This window comes from Emydura macquarii, unplaced genomic scaffold (assembly GCF_026122565.2).
Source record: "Emydura macquarii macquarii isolate MOO-44397 ecotype Brisbane River unplaced genomic scaffold, CSIRO-AGI_Emac_v2 contig_3128, whole genome shotgun sequence".
Classification (NCBI taxonomy): Eukaryota; Metazoa; Chordata; order Testudines; family Chelidae; genus Emydura; species Emydura macquarii.
Genome location: NW_027133265.1, coordinates 4113421 through 4130351, shown reverse-complemented (window position 1 = coordinate 4130351; position 16931 = coordinate 4113421).

The window sequence follows — 16931 nt, the reverse complement described above, 5'->3', positions numbered from 1 at the left end:
ACTTCTATTCACAAGTACAGAAAATGTTAATAACTTGGGAAAAGACAGTTACTTACCTTGTAACTGTTGTTCTTCGAGATGTCTTGCTCATGTCCATTCCACTGTAGGTGTGCGCGCGCCTCCATGCATGGTTACTGGAATGTTTTTTCCCTTTAACAGTACCCATAGGGCTGGCTTTGGCGCCCCCTGGAACCCCATGCACGTGCCGCAGTATAAGAGGCGCTGCCAGCCCTACGCCCCTTCAGTTCATTCTTGCCGCCAACTCTGGCAGTGGGGACGGTGGGGTGGGGCATGGAATGGACATGAGCAACACATCTCGATGAACAACAGTTACAAGATAAGTAACCTTGTTTTCTTCTTCAAGTGCTTGCTCATGTCCATTCCACCGTAGGTGACTCACAAGCAATATGTTGGAGGTGGGCTGGTGTTACGGATGAGCTGCCTGCAGCATCACACTGTTGAAGCCCGCATCATCCCGCGCCTGCTGGACGATGGCACAGTGGGACGTGAAGGTGTGTACAGATGACCAGGTGGCAGCCCTGCAGATGTCTTGCACAGGCACTCTCACTAGGAAGGCTGTGGACGAAGCTTGAGCTCTGGTTGAGTGCGCTGTAATTGTCCCCAGAAGTGGCACCTTCGCCTGCTCATAGCAGAACTTGATGGAGGAAGTTATCCATGATGAGATGTGCTGGGTGGAAACAGGTAAGCCTTTCATCTGATCAGTCACTGCAACAAAGAGCTATGTAGATCTCCAGAACGGTCTCGTGTGCTTGATGTAGAATGCTAACGCCCGTCTAACATCTAGTGTATGCCACCTCCTCTCCTCCTCTGAACCATGCAGTTTGGGAAAAAACACAGGGAGAAAAATACCTTGGTTATAATGAAATTGGGAAATCACCTTAGGTTGGAAGCCGGGTGTGGCTGCAACTGAAATTTGTCTTTATAGAACACTGTATAAGGAGGCTCCGAGGTCAGCGCTCTAATCTCAGAGACCCTGCTTGCGAGGTAATGGCCACCAGGAAGGTCACCTTCCATGACAGCAGCAATAAAGGGCATGTAGTCATGGGCTCGAACGGGGGCCCCATGAGCCGCGAGAGGATCAGGTTGAGATCCCAGGGAGGCACCGGGTGACAGACCTGCAGATAGAGCCTCTCCACCCCTTTCAGGAACCTAACTGTCATGGGAGAAAACTGATTTCCCCTCCCAAGGCTGGTGGAACACCGATATAACTGCTAGGTGGACCTTCAGGGATGCCATGGCTAGCCCCTGGAGTTTTAGTTGCAAGAAATACACCAGGATCGCCTGTATTGGCAACAACTCAGGCAAAATCACCTGGGAATCTGTCCAACAGGTAAATTGCTTCCATTTAGCCTGATACACAACCTGTGTGGAAGGTTTCCTGCTACCCAGCAGAATTTGATGGACTTGCGCCAAATAGGCTCACTCATCTGCGCTCAGCCACGGAGCCTCCACGCTGTGAGGTGCAGGGAGTCCAGGTCTGGGTGCAGCAAGCAACCGTGATCCTACCACAGGAGATCATGCCTTCTTGGAAGCTCCAGCAGTGGGACGATCAATAGGTCCATGCTGAACCAGTGCTGGCACAGCCACGCTAGTGCAATTAAGATAACATCTGCCTTGTCCCTCTTGATTTTCAGCAAGACTTTGTGAAGGAGAGGAATGGGCAGAAACGCATACATGAAGCTTCCCGACCACTGCAGAAGGAAGGCATTGGAGAGCGACCTGGCCTCCAGACCGTAAAGGGAGCAGAACTGCGGGCACTTCTTGTTCCATGCTGATGCAAACAGGTCCACCTGGGGAGAGCCTCACTGCTGGAAAATCATAGAGACCACACTTGGATGTAGCAACCAGTCGTGTCGGGGTAAGAACGAACTACTGAGGCAGTCCGCCTCATCGTTCCTCACTCCTGGGAGGTGAGAGGCTATTATGTGAAAATTGGCAGTTCGAAACTACAGGCTTGCCGTCGAATAAATCTCTCTCTCAAACAGGTCCAATTTCTTGTTATCTTTGTTTTTTGGCTTGAATTATACTATGTCTATTTACATGTATATTAAAATAATCATTAATAAAAGTAATATTTAAAATAGATTAATAATAGATAATAAAAGTAATAAGTAGCTCTGACAGAGGTATGTTTCTGTGGCTGGTTCTAGAAGAGACCTCAAATAAACTCCTGGGACTGTTTGCGGGCAAAGCTGTGAAATTATTTTGAAAAACACAATGAAGATGCTCAAGTTAACATTTGAAAAGTAGGCTGCATAGCATTTGCTTTTCACAACATTTGTAGTGGCTCCACAACTGCTCAAATAATACGTCCTACATAATCATAATGATCGCACTGAAATTGTATTGGGATCAGGAACCATAGTAGCATTTCAGTCAAAGTTTCTCATGCACTTCCACTGATGTCATAACACTTTTAAGGAAAAACTGTAATGATTTCTTTACAATAGCACGGACAAACACTGTATACTACAATGGCTTGAAAAGAGCAGCTACAGTGTTCTGTGTTAATCTATGGATTAAGAGCTGCCTAAAGGGAATGTAAACTACAGAAGGTGAGGTCTAATTTTTGGAAAACATATGCACAGGCCTGGTACTTTTTAACAGGAGGCATATGGCACCTTGGGAATTTGGGAATAAAATCTCAGCTTCCTACCTGCACTTAAGTAGGGGCAGATGAGCACAGTTAGGCTCAGAGCCTTGAAAAGAGGCTGGACTGCTTTCAAGAGAAAAAACAAATTGGTTGTTTGTAAACTAAGATAGAGAACTCTGGAGACATAAGCTGCTTGGCACCTATTGCTTTGTGTTTATATTGCTTGTTTAGAATTTAAACAATGTTACACTGTGTGAAGGGAATATGGCTAAAGACTGCTGGTTTGTGTTATTTTGGTTCCACCTGGTGGGGGGAATGGGGAACCCAAACCTTGTGAATAAACATAAAACCCCAGAAAAAGTTTTCACTGATTAATCTGGGACTTCTGATGAATTTCTGTTTAGCTAAGTGAATCCTGACCGTGTCAAAAATTGGAAAGCATAGTTACAGTTCAGGTTACAATGGAAGGAAAACAGTCAGTCAAAACTGAAATCACTGATAGGAGAAATATGGACCATCTACACCCCATGAACTGCACATATGTAATTCATGGCTACTATGTCAGGTAGTTGTTAGAAAGCATATGTCAGGTGGGGTGGAGGCTTCAAGCAAACAGAGGTATATGCTGTGTTCCCCCTTTCTAACGTGAAGAGTAATGGCAAGAGAGGGCTAATAGGACTGGGTAAGGAGTTACATGGACAAGCAATATGAACATGAAAAGAAATGCAACCACATACCTATCCAGAACCAAGTCTTTAGCCATTGTTGCACAGTGCAGTATGCAATGTAAGGTGCAACAACAAACACCAGAGAGAGCAGAGATCAGTGAATGCAGGAATCTGACCCTTCAGGGTCATGATGAAAAGGATACAGCCTTGCCAGAAGGGATATAACATAGGTCACAGAGTGTATACTCATCAATCATATTCCAAATAACAGATTGGTATTGCAGCAGGCCACACTATCAATAAAGGCATAGCACCATCCACAGTTAAAGTTGACCGGTACTGTCCATTATGGGATCTTGTTTTCCGTGGCTTTTAACTTTGCCAAATCTTAAATGCTGAGGCTGAAACTTTGCATACAGGGTGTCTGCCTCACGCTGAATGTTTTTTAAGTTTTAGCAAAAATGGTTCTCCCATTCCTGAGAATGGATTTAGGGAAAAACTGTTGTGGAAAACACAGAATGTGATCTTGCAATTACAGACAATATTACAATGCGTACGCACAATTATTGTTGTTTGTTATTTGTATTATGGTTCAAATTAAGGTTAAACCTTAATTCTGGCATTTCCTAACTTTTGAATGCTTAACATGCAATCTTAACTTTCTTTTAATGTAGTGTTTTGTGTGTATGTATTTTATATTACAGTAGCATACAAAATTTGCTAGATGATATCCACACCATTAGGATCACACCAACCATATTGGCCAAAAGTCAACAGCGGAAGTTTGACAGACAATTATGCAAGGGCACCCCATAGAGTCTTAATATGCTTATACACGTAGAGCAGAAGAAGTTCTTTGCAGCAAAGGACAAATAACATGCTGGCTGTGTGAATATCCGGAGGCAAAACTGGCAGCGGGAAAAAAATGCACTTGGAAGTGTTTATTAAAATGATCGTTGTTCAATGTAAACTTTGTTAGCATTTGTTCCAAATGAGAGAAAAATCAGTCTGAATTTAAATTTTCCTAGACAATTAAGAGAAGAGGAAGAGGTAAGAAAGCTCAGTTATTGGTCTTGTTTGTAAGATGGAACTTGCTCTGTATCAATTTACCCCTTTCAAATCTGGTGTATCTGATGAAATCTAGTTATTTTAAGAAAATATGTCATGATCTATTATGTTAAACAGTTCTTGACTATCATCATCTAGGGCTGCAGCAATGCCCCCAAAATGTGCTGTTTTCCAAAGACAGAGGCAGACAGAGTATCTGCCCTGAAGATCACCCAATCTCACCAAAATAGATATTGCTAGCTTGTAGGAAAGACACCTATCATAAGACAACCATCATAAATTTAAGAGAGATTGAGTGGGGGAAATCTTTGCTTAAACTTTGCCTGGAAAAAAACATGGTGTTGCAATAATTATCCACAAGATGGTGGGATTTTAAAAATCAAACAGCTCTGAACAGACAGGGATCCTTCAAGCCATCCCTTTGGGATATCTTTAATATTTATATCTTTTAGGAATAATCCCCCCTCTTCAGAATGTTCAAAAGAATTTGGCTTTCTTGCAATTCATACCTAGGGATTACCAGCAGTACAATATAATTGCTTACCTCTCCTCTGTTGGATAAATCTAGCTGTGTAACACAGATAATTTACTCTGAGAAAAAAGCAATTAAAATAGGGATTAATGATCTTGACCTGATCTTTGTCTGGAGGGAATTAAATGGAAATAGCAGGGAATATGGATTTCATTCCTTCAGACACGGATCATATGAACTCATAGATTACTGATTTGATACTCCCAAATGCCCCACATAATGTGATCTCACGTACAAGCAACAAAATGACAATCCCTGACCATGTCATAACTTCTTTGTCATTTATGTTTCCAGTTCAGGCACAGATCTAATGAAAAGAAGGTGTGACAATACTTTCCTCTTCTAATAACTTTGATTGGTGAATTACTTTAAAGATTTATTTAATCAGTAGAAGTGCAGTGACTGTATATTATAGGAATCAAACTGTGTTATACTATGGCTGGGGGATTATCACACTAGAGGACATTCTTCTAGTATGACAGGTTTTCCTGTATAGATGGGCCCTTGGGCACAGTAATGCAATCCCAAGGCCATTTTTTTTCCTAAGCTTGAATGTTTAAATTTAATTACATAAATCCATATTTAGGTACCCAAATAATTAGCCTGATTTTCAGAGATGCTGGAGCTCCCACTGATTTCAGTATGTTCTGCCATCAATGCATGTTGCGTTCAAGGCTGTAACATTTGTTTTGCTCTCTCTTGACAAGCCCTCCTCAAAATCAGCAACTCTGGGCTTATCAAGTAGTTGTGTGTAAAAGCCTGTTGAACTGATGTACTCATAAGAGGGTAGATGAGAAAGCTGGATACCTATGTGGGCTTGAAACTTGCATACACACTGCACAAAATCAACACCTATATTCTGCATGGACGACCATAAGGCCTAGTGCCAGGCACTGGCCTGGCGATCCAAACTCTCCTCATTCAAATACCTTCCATAGACCCACTGACTGTAATGCCCACATATTAAAAAAATTAAGTATGCAGATTATATAAAACCTTCCTCTAGCCATTCGGTGCATTTTTTCTATGCCTGTCACAGATACTGGGATCTCTTGGGCAGTAAACTGGGACACAACTTCTGTACAAGATTCAAAGCCCTTGATGTGTGACAGCCTAGAACGCTAGTTCAGAGTGGTCTTTGTCATGTTTACTAATTGCACAGTAAGAAAAGCATATTCACAGTTTGGAGCTCTGTAGAAAAGGAGATGTGCTAGTCTCATAAAATATAGCCTTCTTGGTTTATATATACTAAAGGGTCAAAGTAACACATTAGTGGCAGTGATCAAAGGACCTCCATCTACTGCCACCAAAATATTCCATGCAAAGTGACAGAAAATCAGCACGTTGCCATGCTCACAAGCTTCGCAAGATGACAGGTGTGTGTGCTACATCACTGGTGTGGGACTGAGTACCTTTATTCATACCATACATTAGTTAAGCCTTCAGTTGTCATGATATTCAGACACTGATTAGTTAGTTATTGTTGGTGTTCCACAACAGATATCGGAGGGCCACAGAGACAGGTGCGTAATACAGTTTGGGGAGCAATGCTCCTGGGACCAACAAGCAAACATGATGTTAACAATTTTCTGCACCATGTGCGTAAGGTGGAAGGTAGGTAGGATGCTCATAATTCCCTGAGTATGCAGTCACCAAGCCATGGCTGTCTCTGAACTAACTACTATCAACCAACCCAACCATCATAAACTTCCTTGTCAGAATTGACTGGCCTCTTGCCATTGGCTACTGATATGAACTTGTCTCAGGTCTTTTGTCCTTTCCCTTCACTGCTACCAAGTCAAAGGTAGCTGTTCCCAGTGGATCAGGACCAATTGCTGCCTTGGGCCACCACCTGTAGCCTGTATGACTTTGTAATGGTTCCCCATCTCCTTCTTTGTGGCATCATTTATCTTGTATCTCACTGACTGATTGAAGTCTTTCCTGTAGCATTCACAGCGAGAGAGAGCTCTCCAAATGGCTCTCTTCACATACTGTGAAGCAATGCTCAGACCTGTGGAGAAGAGGATACTCATTTTGTCAATCACCTTTTCCACAAAGATGTTACATTTATGACTTAAATTGAGGTTTCTACACTTCTTCTCCACATCCTCCTGTTTGGCTGAACACAATTGGTAGAGAACTATTTTGGATTGTGCTTGGAATTTCTGCTGTGAGAGTAAGGTACACTCCCAACAACAGCTCCTATGAGAGACCAAACACCTGTGGAATCATGGATGCCTGTTCCATAGGTCTTCCACTTACTATGGCCTGACACATCTAGGTGATGCAAAGCCATGGGATCTAAATATAGAGTTTGTGGCAGCAGCAACTAATATTTATTATGTCTTTCACTAGGAAATTGCATCGCTTTTTCTCAGATTTCGACCTAGATATTGTGATACAAACTCTTATACACAGGTTAGACCAGGGGCTCTTAATCTTTCCAGACTACTGTACCCCTTTCAGGAGTCTGTTTTGTCTTGTGTACCCCCAAGTTTCACCTCGCTTAAAAACTACTTGCTTACAAAAATCAGCCATAAAAATACAAAAGTGTCACAGCTCACAGATACTGAAAAATTGCTTACTTTCTCATTTTTAACATATAATTATAAAATAAATCAATTGGCATATAAATATTGAACTTACATTTCAGAGTATAGTATACAGAGCAGTATACACAACTCATTGTCTGTAATTTTAGTTTGTACTAACTTTGCTAGTGCTTTTTATGTAGCATGTTGTAAAAGTAGACAATTATCTAGATGAGTTGATGTATCCCTTGGAAGACTTCCACGTACCCCCAGGGCTATACGTACTTCTGATTGGGAACCATGGGGTTAGACAACTGCAATTCTCTCTACTTCAAATGAAACAAAGGCAGCTGCCAACATGTTACACTTGTGCTTCACAAACTCCACTGGTTCCCCTTTCTCTTCAGAGCAGATTTCAAAGTTCTGGCCTTAATTAATGAAGACCTTAAATGGATTATGATTTGGACTAATTCTGGGCCCTTCTTACCCTGCAAGACAAATACAATTCACAAGGACAATTCAGATTGAAAGCCCAAGATTAAGACTATCAGGGTGTGTGGGCATGGCATTCTACATGGTTGGATAACGTGCTTTATGGGGTATGATTTCTAAAGCACACTAACATGTTGTGCATTAATTAGTCTATGTAGAACTAGCTAGTGTGCACTAAAGGCTCCCTATTGTGCTTTAATGTAGTACTGTTTCAAACAGCACTACATTAAAGGGCACCAGCAGGGTCTACATAGACCAATTAACACACAACATGTTAGAGATCACACCCCATAGAGCTCATTACTCCACCATATAGACAAGCCCTAAGTGGCAGGACAATGGCTGTGGAACTTCTTGCCAGCAGCTGTCAAATTGATGTCAAGTCTGACTGTGTTTATGTCTATAACTTTTAAAGAAAGAATAGCATCAGAGTATTAATAGTGCCCAAATAATAGCACCTCTACACATTACCAAAAAAACCCTCCATCAACAAAGTAATATAAAATCTCAACATTTAAATTCAGACACTTCTGTTCCCTGGAAAGGGGGAGAAAACATCATTTTCTCTATAGACTCTAACACTTTTAATCTTGAATATCATGGTGACAGGCACTTTAGAAATACCTAAAGTAGATAGATCTGTAGATTATAGTAACACAGGATGCATCACTGAGAACACCTCTGGCATCTTCATAATACAGCTCCAGGCCTGGCATACTGGTGACAGCAATGATGCTCAAAAGAACAATAGCCCAACAGAAATGCTTGCTCTCACTGAATGACAGGTTATTAAAATCATCATGTACATTGACAGAGGCATCACTTGTAAGGTTTAATACTAATTGGAAATTTGAAACAGCAACATACCTATTGCACAGTGAAATGAGACTCAAAATGTGGAAGATGTTTTCATTTCGTTGGTGCAGATTCTGTGCAGAAGATCAGAGATCTCCGTATCAAAACATTTTGAACTGGTTGGCCCTCAATCTCTTCAGCTGCTGGGCACTCTACAATGATGCCACTTCAGTGATTAATGCTTTTTGCAGTGGATGGAGTAGAATTATTAACTTTTAAAAATTATTTATTGAGATCCCCTCCAGCCATGTTTATTGGATTGATTTCTTTAGATATTTCCATTCCTTCATTTGCCACTTCCTATTAACTTCTGGAACATCTGCTTCCCAATTGTACACTCAGTAACTGTGATGACATGGGTGTATGATAACATTAATTATGTCTGATGTGAAAAACATGCTTTTAAAAATTAAAGAGACAATTTTTGTCTTCAGAGACATAATTCTCATCGACTTCATTGGAGGTTGCATACTTGTTTGTAAAAGTAGAATTTTGTTCTCTATCTTAGATTAAGGCTAGCCACTTTAAAGCATCATCATCAACACTTCGTTGTACATCTTTTTCTTATCCTACTGCTTGAGAAGATAAGGAAAGATAAGTGCAGTACCAAGGCTAATTTTAATAAAGTTCCAAGTAGTTTAAAAAAGTTATACACATATTTATTAAGTGGCTAAAAGAACTGTTATGAAAGCCAGGGATAGTTTTGTGATCTAGACGCAAGGAACACTAGAGTTCTAATTCAGGCTCTGAAAATTAATTTCCTATAGCACGGAGCAAATAAATTGACCTGTCTACCTCAGTTTCCCCATATATAATAACAGTACTCTTTCACACAGCCTTCTTACAGTAACACTAAGATATAACTGATAATTGCCAAACTGTTAAGAGGGCGGGCAGCACCTTACTTAACTAAGACATGTTTTAACAAAGGAAAGATTAAGAAAAAGCAAAAATTATTTATATTTTAATTAAATTGTGGTATAGTTTTGGATGTCCAAATTTTACTGAAATGAAAGTAAAATGTTAGCAAGGAGCATTCCACTCCTTAAATGCTCAATTGACTGGTTAAGGAGCTCCAAAATACCTTAATTCTATATCTTCCCTATTCCCAGGATTATTCATAATCCTGCTAGGTTTTTTTATTTCTTTTTCTTTCACCATTCTCTAGCAGTAATATAGTTTCAGGACTGACCTATATATTAATTCTAGCAATGACTTTAAAAACTAGAAGTAGCAGTAATGGCAAGAAATCATTTTTATAGTTTATTATTTCTAGCAGGACCGTGGAAGGGACTGCATTCTTTTCTCTCCCTCAGCTCTATTCGTAACAGTAAACAGAACTACACAAGATATTCAGACTAAATTTACTATAAAATAGTTTTGTAGGTTTGATTTTTTGAGAGGTGGGGAAGCAAGGATTGCCATTAAATAAAAAATAACAATAACAAAGAATTAAAAATATTTTACACTTAGCCACTTATAGTTTTTAAATAATAGCTATAAACAATAGTATAATTTATATGGACCTAATCCACAAAGTTCTGATTCAAATTTTTTTCAAGGTTTGGGAGCATTCAAATCCTGGATTTTGGTTCACTGCTATGTCAAATATATGACAGTTTACTTTGTTAAACTTCTTATTTATATATGTATCACACCATAATACATCATTTGCAAAATATCTGTAAGATTTAGACCTTTCTGAAAGATTAATCTGATAACATAGGGGTGAAAACACACTTTAAAAAGTCACATTACTATGCAGAAGAGGATTCATTAGCAATAAAACTCCTCTCATCAATAATCTTTACTAGTCAAATATTCTCTTCAATATGCAGTTTGTCAAAATGATGTAACTTATAAATATGTTTGAACTATTCTGAAATCACAAATCAAGAAGAATATGCCAATACTCATTAGGCACACCGAAGGAAATCTAACCAATCTAAACCAACTAGTTAGATCATGTATAATCATTGATTGCACTTTACATCCTAAGAACTTAATTTGGAGTGTGGGGAAGAAATATCCTTCCGTATGGCTGGGTAAGATGTGCTGGAATTATAAATGCTGGAAAGTAAATTAGAAAATAACTCTGATACACTGATGATCCACCTAATGGACAGTAGAGAATGAATGCCACATGAGAGACCTTCTCGACTTCTCCTTTGCTTATCAAATATATGATTTTCTTAATTTTCTCCAGTGCAGCCAAGAGGAATTTTGATACCTAAAGGGTAAAGCTTCTGCATTTAGGGATACCAAAATATCTATTGATAGTCTCCCATGTGGGACCTCTGTTCTTGGTAAGGTGTTGTTTTCTAAAAGTAGCTAAGTGATGAAGCCCAGATTCCATTAAATCATTCCATTTGACCGTCTCATTCCGGTGCTCAAAAGATTGTGCCACTCCTCCCTTTTAACTGATGTTCACTATTCCCCTAGACTTTCTTTCATTCAAGCTAGCATATTCATGGTGATCACCAAGGTAAAAGACATCACAGCGTTGCCTTGTAAATTTCCACTCATAACCTTTCACACTGACAACAGCGTTTTAACAATCAGGGTAGCACTAAGGTACTCTGGTGCCTTGGCTCACCCTGACATGCTCCCCACCCCACCCATGGCTCTTAGACTGGCAGTGGGGCCCCCACCTAAAGAGGCAGAGGGAGAGGTGCAGGCCCCTACATCTTCAGGGAATGGCAGCAGCCCCATCACCCCACTGCTTATGAGGAGCTGAGAAAGAAACACTGGTCTTCTCTTCACTACTGTGGAGACTGAAGAGGAGCAACAAGAGAGACCCCCCTAGAACCTACTGAACTGCCAATGTGTTTCTATTGGGGTGGGAGGGTCAGGCACATTGCATTCTTCTCCTCCTGCCACAGAGTCCTCTGTTGGAATGGTACTGGGCTCTGCCCCCACTCTCCAACCATATGAGGATGTGGTTAATATCCTATTTAGATGCCCAGAGCAATTCTTATCTCCCAGAGTGATTGTTTCAGGCTGGTTACACTCATGTTTTCAAGCTTTTCTTCACAATCGCAAGGGCTAGAAGACTTACCTGTTTTTAAAAATGAAAGTGAAGATGCTTGACATCACATGACTCCAGAAGCTGGGGTCCTAAGCACAGGCCTATATTATCTATACCTTATGCTGAGCCTTCTGAGAAATGCACCTTTTGCATTAATCAAGAGGTATCCCTGCCTTCATCCCTAACCTAAAATGTGACAAGAAAGTGATCCTGCTTTCACTCACTGTGGCTGAGACCATAAATTTTAACTGGAAAGAACAGGACTATTTAGACTGACTTATTGCCACTTAGTGCGTTTTGGAGCAGCAGAAAATTGCAAAGCAGCGATTTCCCAATGAATTTATTGAGCTTTTCTTGAAGCACACTTTATTGAAAGGGTCCTTTGTTTCCTATTAGTCAAAGCCCATCAGACCAGGTGTCTTGACTCAGAAGGGGCCTGCCTCTGTAAAAGAGATCTGCAAAGTGGTCGGTTGGCATTCCACCTACTCCTATACTAAATATGAGAGGATGAATGTTAGTGCCTTGTCTCTCACACCGCTTTTCTGGGGTGTTCTAAGGGCTGAAATTCAGTAGTCTTTCTTTTTTTCAAGAGTCAAAAGGTAAGTTTTCCTCTTTAATTCAGCTCCTTGGCAATACTGTTTAAAGCCTATGAATATGGATTTTGGAGCTACCCCTGCCGAAAAGGAGATTTTCCTTTTACCTGTTATATCACTCTCCATGAGATTAGTTCATGTAATCCGTATGCCTGCTCAGTTGTTATTCTTAACAGCTGACATTTGATCTCAACTCATTCGGTGTTAAGTTGTAGAGAAGTCACTCTCTTGTGTGCATGGGCACCAGGGATCCCCTCTGAACTGAGCAGTATCCATTATTATGACTTACTGGAGTGACTCTCACAGAAACCCATTCGACAGATTAAAAAAGAAAAGTACTTTTCTTTTTACTGACATCCTGGAGACTATTTCTATTTTCACCCTTCCATTTCCATACTCTCACAGTACTACTGCAGATTGCTTTCAAATGCCTTTATCTAACTGAATTGAAAGTGGCATGTTCTATACTATGCTTAATGGATACTATCTATTACTGATCTGTTTGTTGTTGTGTAGGCACCTTTATTATGCTAAGCAATTTTGGCTGCATTTAATAAACTTCTATATTACCAACAGGGGAAAAACTTGTTTACTTTTTATATTATATACCACATTACTGTATGCTATTTTCTCTCATATACTCTTTGACGTGTTGCACTTGTTGATGCATTTTGTTGATGAATAAGATCACTTGCTCATGCAAATGCTTACTCTTGCAATTTGGTCAGCTTATAGAAAAACAAAACATAACACTTCCTGTCAAACCTGAGGTAATTTAGGGTATGATAGCATTTCAGTTAGGAGCCATATTTGTCTCTGTTTCATTCGATTGCTAAAACCCCGTGAGAATGAAATTGCACTGATAGGCACAAAATTGAATACTAATTGATTTTAAACTCTGTGATAGAATTTCATTCAGCATTTGAGTCCAATAATTATTTGACAGTCCTTTCAACATGTCATCAGTGTGACATTTGCCTTATGAATTACCCAGGAAATTAAATCAATATATATTTGCATTACCTGGTATGGAGCTAACTCATTTATCCTAAATATTGTGGGATTTACATTTAAATCCTGAATATCAGCAAGCACCTGAATTTTTCATCACATGTAGCTGATTGCATGTTATTCAACACAACTAAAACCATTTATATAGACAAGTTTTATTCACAGTACCTTAATATCCCAAATAATGGCTAGTGCAGTACAGAATATGCTAAATGTAGTGGTACACTCATCGAACTTAACAGGATCATAAAGACCCTAAATTCCAGCATGTAACACTCGGAACTTTATATTTAGGAAAGCATTTTGCTATCTGATAAGCGCTTTAGCATTTGTTGTTTTCTTTTTGAATGGGACATATTTTTGTGACCTTACTTATGGATTGTGTATCATGATTGTGTATTGTTCTGCATTATGACTGTGTATTAACTGGCTTAACAATCTCAGCATTGCCCACATATATTTATGTGCCCTAGCAATGGTAGGTGAAGATGGATGGCTAAGCAGTGACTCTCTACCATTTTACCTTGCTTCTGGGCTGACCCAGTGACTGGATACCTACTTACCATGCTTGTGTGTTTAAAATTCTTTGTAATACTATTGTTGTTTCTGCAGATTGTTGTGTGGCCATACAATGTTGTGTTCTGTATCATTTCCTCACAGACCTCCTGCCATGATCCTTGATACACATCTTGGAGTGTTTACTTGCACATGTAATGATTCTGTGTTGTTAGTCTGCTGAATGCAGTATTTAGGTGCACCTGTGGGAGCTGTTTTTTTTTTTGGCCTCCTCTGAGATCTTATATATATGCTATGTTGTTTACACAGTGTGGAGGTGTTTCATCCCATTGGCCTACATAAACTTATGAACACATCCCTTTAACACACACAAAAAACTGTGTCTGGTGATTTTGTACCTTGCTCTGCTTGAACGCTCTTATAATGTGTCAAGATAATATCCACTTTATGTATTCTGGGAACATGTACTGCTATGTGCTAAATGAGTTCTCAGTTGAATGGAAGGTGGACGGTTCTTCTCATGTTACTTTTGGTGGAGGGTACCAGCTATTATTGGATGGCTCTTGCAGTGAAAGTGTGTATTTATGTTCTGCATCACTACACTCAGTTAAACCAACATTTGCGATGCATCAAACTTATCCATGTGCAGCAGAAAATGGCTGCCCCTATACTCCTCATTTGTAAGCTATGTATCATGCTTTTGTGGATTCATGGCCCTTGCCATACCCATTCTTCATTTCCAAAACAACCTTCTATTTCCCTATATCATCTCATGGATCTGCTGGTGGGGTCTGTTTATCCAATTACTATCTGAGTTTGGTGTGATCTGCATACTGTACTGAGCTACACCAGTGAATGCTCTGAGAAAATACATGCTCCCTGTGCTACTGTGCAAATCATATCTGCACCCCGTGCACTAGCACTCAGTAAGCCACAAAATCAGGGCCATACTGTCTGTTTACAATATTCTGTATTATTCGTTAAGTAATAAGTATAATGCAATAAAAACAGGAATTTCTTATACACCCTTGCAGATATCTGCCTTATAATTATTTGGGAAAAGATTATGGGAATGAAATGAGTCATACGGTATGGCCTGAAGATGGTGACAATAGGATTTAAAGGGAAGCTATTCTAAAGCGTTAGGCCTACTTCTTGCTATCATGTGTTCATGCTTGGGCTCAGTGTCATAGTAACTTCAAATATCCCACCCACAATTATCCAGAAGGAAACACAGCTCGCAAATAAGTAATAATTAATTAATCAATAATAATAATTAAATAATATATAATTAATAAATAAATAATTAATAAATAAACAATAATTAATAATTAATTAAATAGATAAGTAATAATTAGTAAAAATAGCAAATAAGTAATAATTAACAAGGGTAAACATACTGGGCACGTAAAACTGTAAAAACAAGCATCTTAAGAGTCCTTACTTTGTGATAGATATTAAAGGCAACAATGAGGCTTCTGCTTGTATTTATCATATACTTTTATAATATTATGATCTTTGTTAGGCTAAATAGCTAAGTTAAAATGAAAGTCTATCACAATTTTATTTTTAAATCAATATCTTATTAAGTTACCTCTAAAATGATGTTACTCTCAAAACATACTGCATGGCTTGCTTTATTTGGCATGTCTCTAGACAAAGAATAGGATACAAATCTTTGCAATTATCTTAGCTGAGTAGGATGCTGGCATTATTTAAACATTTTTATGCAACTATAGCTGAAATCCTGATTAGACTGGGCAAGTGAGAATAGAAAATCAAATATATCGAAACTGAGTAATTAGTGAAATTAGGCTCGTAGATATTCTCCCCTGTCTGGGAAACATTTATACAATATTTCCATATAAGAAAAAACCATGGACACTAAAAATATGTGATGAGGGCCAAATTGTGGTGGGGGTGGGGAACCTGAAGGGTTCCTATAAGAATCAAGATTAAATATAATATCATATTATACTAAAATGATGAAAGAGAGAGCGATATGGCCACAAGCTGGTCTGAAATATGTGAAAAATTTGATAAGAGCAATTTGCAATAATTAATACAACGAAAAAATAGATAGGAGTGAGAGTTTCTTTAAGTACTCTTTTTTAAAAAAAATTGATTATTAAAGCAGAATGGACAAGGCTAAATAGCTATGCTTTGAGTAGGTGTAGACAGATAACACATCGGATTACCTGAAACAGCAGATAAAAATATAAAAAATATTAAATACTTTCAAGGTAACAAACTATTATTTGCACTGTAGTAGCATTTATGGGTTTTAATCAGGAATGAAGGTTCTCTTGTGCAAGGCACTTAAAAAAATACAAACAAGGCACTCCCTGTCCTGAAGAACTTACAAGTATAAGATGAAAGACAATAAGTGGATGCAACAAACAGATGGGGGAAAACAAGGAAACAGTGAGACAGTTATGAACAATGTGAAACTAACTGATAACACAAAAGATTTGGCAAATGTTGAGAAGAACGCACTCCACCAGGATCTCTCTCTCACAGAAAGATTTTCAATACAAGTCTATTACCAAGTAATTTCAAACTATATATAATATACTCTTGCATAGAATCAGTGTAAAATTCTCAAAAACACTGAAGGAAATGTAATAAAAAATTATCACAAGAACACAGTTTCTGGAGCTGTCCACAGATAAGAGAATCCTGGTAATAAATAAAAAATTACTTTAATGCATAATAATAAAGTGCTTTCCTAGATTTGTTGTACATATTTTTATTTTTTGAGAATTTATTGGAATTTAAAACAGAAACACTATTTAGAATGTTGAGAGTAGTAACTCAAATTTTCACTACATTGCCTATATTTTCTTTAACAGATAAAGAAATTTTAAGAATTAGTTAAATATAATACTTCAAATGGATTTGTACAAAGATATAGGCAGCAGGTTTAAAATGAACAAAAGGAAGTATTTCTTCACACAAAGCACAGTCAACCTGTGGAACTACTTGCCAGAGGATGTTGTGAAGGCCAAGATTATAATGAGGTT